Raw genomic sequence first — 6819 nt, forward strand, 5'->3', positions numbered from 1 at the left:
TCTTCTGCTTCTTCCACCGTCCTGTATCTCTCCCATTCACATTGAATATCATAAAAGCAAAACAAAGCAGAATCGACTTGAACCCTACTTCCTCCCCCAGCTACCCCCGTTCTCTTTACTATGCCCCTCAAGCCAAACTTCTTGAAAGATGGCGATGTTCGTTTCCTCATTTCCTCACCACCCACTCACTCCTCACTGCACCCCCATATGTCTTCTGACATTCCCACAGTGAATCCGCTGAGTCCACTAATGAAGGACAAGCCGCTCAGCCCGGTGTCACATCTCAGTCCTCTCATCCCCTAACTTCTCAGCATCGTTTCAGCACTTCGAATACTCCCTCCATGTTGAATCACTTCCTCAGTTCATTTTATGGATGAGGTCATGGATACACAGAGAAGTTATGTGACTTACCCCAAGTCACACAGCATGTTGGTGGCAGCACTAGGACTCACCCCTAACCCCCTTGCCTCTAAGCTCAGTGCCCCTTCCTGCTGCAACCCGCCCCTTTCAGGGTTAAGGTGATCAGGTGGATGGTGGAGGTGGGAAGTGGACACCAGGCAAAAAAGAGTGCAGCTGTTAGAGCAAAGGGTGGGGGACAGGAGAGAAGGAAAGAAGAAAGGGCAAAAAAGGAGGCCAAGGACTCAGGTGGCGGAAACCAAAAAGAGAGTTTATACCAAAGGCATATGATTTACTGCAAAAGAGCTCATCCTACCTTAATTTCTAAGATGCTGTTTGTTACTAGTATTCCAATAATATTAACTAATGTTCTAAAAATGAAAAGCAACCATTGAAGTCATGTATTTCTGTTTTTTGTTTAAGTTGTGTACCTATGATAATAGGAAGTAAGGATGGCATGTTGAATTCTCAGCAGCATATACATGTTTGGTATTGAGAAAGTTATTTTGATACACAGAATGTTCCTATGTGTGCTGAATAAAACGATGTACTGATTCTACTTAAATTAAATGGATACTGCTCATTTCACATTTCCAGTGTTTATAGAGCATTTGTATTATCATTCCTAGTCAGTTTCTGTTTCCTTCAGAAAAATCACCCCTGCCAAGCACCATGTTTCCATGAAGTTCAGCTTTTTTCCTCTCTCCCTCTGTAACTATGTAACTCTTGTCTTGCTCCTATACAATAGGATGGCCACAGGCAGGCTCTAGGCTATACCCACATTCAAGAAATATTTAATGAAAGGCTTTCTATTTTCCTGGAGAGACCATTGCAGATCCCTAACGGCAAAATCAATAGGAAAAAATATTACTCTAATTTGGGAAATTCTAGTTTCTCCAGCCACTGATAAGGAAAAGACAGAAATAATCTGCTCGGTTCAAACAGCAGTGGTGATTTGCAACCAGGCTAGAAATGTGTTAAAGATCTGCCTAGGAAATTAGGGGGAACAGCGGAGCTGGTTGTGGACTCAGAAAATTCTGAATCTTTGAGATGAATTAAAAAAAAAAAAAAACCCAAACCAAGAGGCTTCTTGTCAACTTATGTACCAGAAAGAGAATATTTGCTACAACTAGCCTTGCAGAAGAAAAGAGGCCGACCTATAGCGAAGTTCCCTCTCACCTTCTGCAGAGCACTTACTGTTGGTAGCAGGAGTCTGAGCTGGTGCCTGCTGTTGCGTAGGGACATAATTTTAATTTATTCTAATTTTTAAATTCACCATTGGTCATCTTTTAGTAGGTTATGACATGGTAACAAACAACCCTGAAATCTTAGTAGCTTCAAAAACATAGGGGTTTTGTTTCATTTTGTTTTTCTTTCTTTTTTTTTTAAATAAATTTATTTATTTTTATTTTTATTTATTTTTGGCTGTGTTGGATCTCTGTTGCTGAGCGCGGACCCTCTCTAGCTGTGGCGAGCAGGGGCGACTCCTTGTTGCGGTGCACGGACCTCTCACTGCAGTGGCCTCTCCCGCTGTGGAGCACGGGCTCTAGGCACGCAGGCTTCAGCAGTTGCAGCACGCGGGCTCAGTAGTTGTGGCTCGCGGGTTCTAGAGCGCAGGCTCAGTAGTTGTGGCACACGGGCTTAGTTGCTCCGCGGCATGTGGGATCATCCCGGACCAGGGCTCGAACCCGTGTCCCCTGCACTGGCAGGCGGATTCCTAACCACTGCGCCACCAGGGAAGCCCTCATTTTGTTTTTCTCCTTGCTCACATTATACATCAGCTGCAAGTGGGCTCCGTAAATCTTCTTTATTCTGGAATTCAGCCTAAAAGGTCAGCCTCTTTCTGCAACATGCTGTTCCCTTGGTAGCAGGAAAGGTGAGCAAGCAGGCTGGAGGAAAGACCAGTGCCTCTTAGACCTTTCTTCTGGGGCTGGCACCTTTTTACCTCCACTCACATTTCATTGGCCAAAGCACGTCCCCTGGCCAAACTGCTGCCCACAGGGGAGAGCAGTGCACTCCCCACGGGGGCTCTGAGCCACGGGACAGGGGCCGGCCGAGCGTGGGCAGGGACGGTGAGCGCTCAGGAAGGACTGCACAACCTACTACACGGTCTCAGACTCAGCTGTTTGTCTGGGTCCCGGAAACACTGTGCTCCTCAAAAATCAGAGTGGGGTTCATGCCTTTTGACATGTTCTGACCAGTAGCTCTCAAGCCAAGGGCATCAATATTAAGTTACGATTTTAAAACTAGAGATGGGTTAAGGTCAGTCTTGCTGGGAGTGTGGGCGTGTGCTTTTCCCCAGCCTTATTTTCCCCCATTACTTCTAGTGAATGGGTCTGATGTGGTTCCTACATTTTCCAAAATTGGACAAGATGGCAAAAATAGAATAATGTCTATAGGATGTTTTCTGCAGTGCTGAGGCTTGGCTTTTTTATGTGGAAAAATGTTACATGGGGGATTTTGAGTGGAAACTATAAAAGAAAAATCCAATTTTGAATGATTTCTGAGCCAACTTTCCCTACTTGTGTGTTTAGATAAAACAAAGAGGAAAGGTAAGCCCTGACGATCAGCTGCTTTTTAAAAATTGAGTCTACTTTTTTTTTTTCCATGAAGATCAGCTTCAGACATTAATGATTCTGAAATGCAAATCCAGCTCCAGGCAAAAGATTTTCAGTAGATGGTTTGCCTTGAATATTTCCTGCTGGCATCTTCAGGCGTCAGTACCCTCGTCCTGCCCTCTGCCACCAGAGAGCCCACTACACTACCCTGACCGGACCCAGAATCTACAAAATTCAGCAAAAATGTAGGAAGCATGTACTCAGGGCTGGGAACTGTGCCAGCCAGAGCTTTCCACACAGCCCCTCCCTAAAGAGCCAGCGATGTCAGAGGGGAGACAAACAAGTAAATGGGAAGTTATCCCAGAGTGCTAACCATGGCAAGGTGGGAACACACGGACAGCTTGTCAAGTGCAAAGGAGGGGAGTATAACTCACTTGTGCAAGATAGGAAAAGCGTTCTTGAGAGCAGGATGTGTAAGCTGAGAAATGAGGGATGAGGTGGAGACAGCCAGGTAATGGGCGGGGGAGGGGGGAGCGGATATTCGTTCTGGGGCTCCGGCAGCAGGCGGAGTGAAATGGTGAAGCGTTCCTCCCTCTGCCAGAACACTCCCCAACACCATACACAAAAATAAACTCAAAATGGATTAAAGACCTAAATGTAAGGCCAGACACTATAACACTCTTCGAGGAAATCATAGGCAGAACACTCTGTGACATAAATCGCAGCAAGATCCTTTTTGACCCACCTCCTAGGGAAATGGAAATAAAAACACAAATAAACAAATGGGACCTAATGAAACTTAAAAGCTTTTGCACAGCAAAGGAAACCATAAAGAAGACGAAAAGACAACCCTCAGAATGGGAGAAAATATTTGCAAATGAAGCAACTGACAAAGGATTAATCTCCAAAATATACAAGCAGCTCATGCAGCTCAATATCAAAAAAACAAACAACCCAATCCAAATATGGGCAGAAGACCTAAATAGACATTTCTCCAAAGATGATATACAGATTGCCAACAAACACATGAAAGGATGCTCAACATCACTAATCATTAGAGAAATGCAAATCAAAACCACAATGAGGTATCACTTCACACCAGTCAGAATGGCCACCATCAAAAAATCTACAAACAAAAAATGCTGGAGAGGGTGTGGAGAAAAGGGAACCCTCTTGCACTGTTGGTGGGAATGTAAATTGATACAGCCACTATGGAGAACAGTATGAAGGTTCCTTAGAATACTAAAAATAGAACTACCATACAACCTAGCAATCCCACTACTGGGCATATACCCTGAGAAAACCATAATTCAAAAAGAGTCATGTACCACAATGTTCATTGCAGCTCTATTTACAATAGCCAGGACATGGAAGCAACCTAAGTGTCCATCGACAGATGAATGGATAAAGAAGACGTGGCACATATATACAATGGAATATTACTCAGCCATGAAAAGAAACGAAATTGAGTTATTTGTAGTGAGGTGGATGGACCTAGAGTCTGTCATACAGAGTGAAGTAAGTCAGAAAGAGAAAAACAAATACCATATATTAATGCATATATATGGAATCTAGAAAAAAAAAGGTTCTGAAGAACCTAGGGGCAGGACAGGAATAAAGATGCAGACATAGAGAATGGACTTGAGGACACAGGGAGGGGGAAGGGTAAGGTGGGACGAAGTGAGAGAGTGTCATGGACACATATACACTACCAAATGTAAAATAGATAGCTAGTGGGAAGCATCCGCATAGCACAGGGAGATCAGCTTGGTGCTTTGTGACCACCTAGAGGGGTGGGATAGGGAGGGTGGGAGGGAGGCTCAAGAGGGAGGGGATATGGGGATATATGTATATGTATAGCTGATTCACTTTGTTATACAGCAGAAACTAACACACCATTGTAAAGCAATTATACTCCAATAAAGATGTTGAAAAAAATAAAAAATAAAATAAATAAATAAAAGTTTTTTAAAAATGGTGAAGCGCCTTTAGTTCGCTCACCGCAACATGGTCCCCGCCCACCACAGGTCTGTGCTGAGCTTTTGCGCTGCTTGAGGGATCTTAGTTCCCTGACCAGGGATGAACCCTGGCCCCCAGCAGTGGAAGTGCGAAGGCCTAACCACTGGACCGCCAGGGAAGTCCCTGTGCTGAGCTTTTTATATTGGTGAATGCCACCCTGTCATAGTCTTTAAAAAACCCATCTCAGCTCCAGTTTTAGTGTTTTGTAAAAAACACTTGTAAACTTTCATAATTTATTTTTATTTTGAAAAAATAATTTAACCAAAAAGTTCTTTTGGAAAAGATAATAAGATACCCATTCAGCTACCACCCAGAATTAACAAATATTATGTCACATTTTATCTGATCTTTTAAGAAGTAAACTATTATCAATAAAGTTGAAGTTTCCTATAAACCTTTCCCTGGTCACATTTCTCATTATTTCTCTCTTCAGAGTTAACTGCTATCATGAATTTTGTGATCCTAGTCCTTGTTTTTATATGTTTTCTAAATATAGACTAATAAACGACATACATAGATTGTTTTATGTGTATGTAAGTTTTATGTAAATGATTTACTGGACTATAAATAATCTTCTGCAACTTGAATGTTTCTCAACATTATGCTTTCAAGATTACTTCTATACAAATGAAGTCCATCATGTAAATATACCAAAATTAATTTGGCCGTAACACTGCTACAAGCATATAGGTTGGCTTTGATTTTTTGCTCTTACTAGGAGGACTGCAGTAAAAGCCTTTGTATGAGGTTTATTTATCTATTTTTTCATGTTTACACATTTCACTAAGGTATTACCTGGAAATGCAGGTGCCGGGTCATTGAAAACATATGTTTTAAATTTTGCTAGACATTAAAATCTCTTACAATAAATTATCAGTCTCTAGTTATTTTCTTCTTAAAGTCTTGGTGAGGATACTTTCTCTTGATCCTCAGTGATTGTTTAAAGTCCCATGTTAATTTAATTTAACTTGCAAGTTCTATTTCATTTGCAAATTCTCAAATGAGGGAAGATCTTTGCAGATATACTCTGTTAAATGATTGGCTATGTCCCTCCTCAACCCCCTTCCCTCTGGTTTTCTCGAATTCATTTCTCATATCTGCAGATCCCACACTCTCTCCTCTTCACACTCCATTTGGATGACTTCACTCTTTTTTCACGGAAAAAAATAGAAATAATCAGAAGAGGACAACTTGGTAAACCATCTCTAGATTTACTAATGTCCCAGTGTTTGTATATTCTACCTGCCTTTACTCTAGTCACACAGGGAAAATACCCCTGCTGGTGCCTCCACTTGGAACCAAGATTCCAGCCCTTGTCATGTCTTCAGGTCCATTGTTCCTCCAATTTTCTCCTTATCTGTTATAGCAAGGGTCAGCACACTTTTCCTGCAAAGGGCCAAATAGTAAGTATTTTAGCCTAATGATATTTGTCACTGTGTTCCAACTGAAACTTTATAAAGGTAGGCAGAAGTCCAATCAGGCTGGCAACAATAGCTTATCCATTCCTGTCTTATATCATCAATACATTCCCCAGCTCGACAGAAGTTTATCCCCCCAGCATTCAATGGTGGTGCTGTAATACCACCCATCTTAACAAATGCTCTTCCTACTATGAAACTTGTCCTAATTTCTCCTCTGGCTTAAAATGCAATGAGAATCCGCATAGTAAAAAGGAAAGTGCATTTTTAATTTTGTTCATCTCACTAAAGCTTTCCCCTAACGTTCACATTGGCTTCCTACCTCATTTTCAACTCTTTCCTCAGGAGGATGTCACCTCCTGAGGCCTTTTTAGACCCTATCTCCACTTTCTAATTCAGATTTAATTTTCTTCATAACACTTGCTGTT

The sequence above is a fragment of the Balaenoptera ricei genome, chromosome 7, assembly GCF_028023285.1.
Source record: "Balaenoptera ricei isolate mBalRic1 chromosome 7, mBalRic1.hap2, whole genome shotgun sequence".
In the NCBI taxonomy this organism is placed as follows: Eukaryota; Metazoa; Chordata; class Mammalia; order Artiodactyla; family Balaenopteridae; genus Balaenoptera; species Balaenoptera ricei.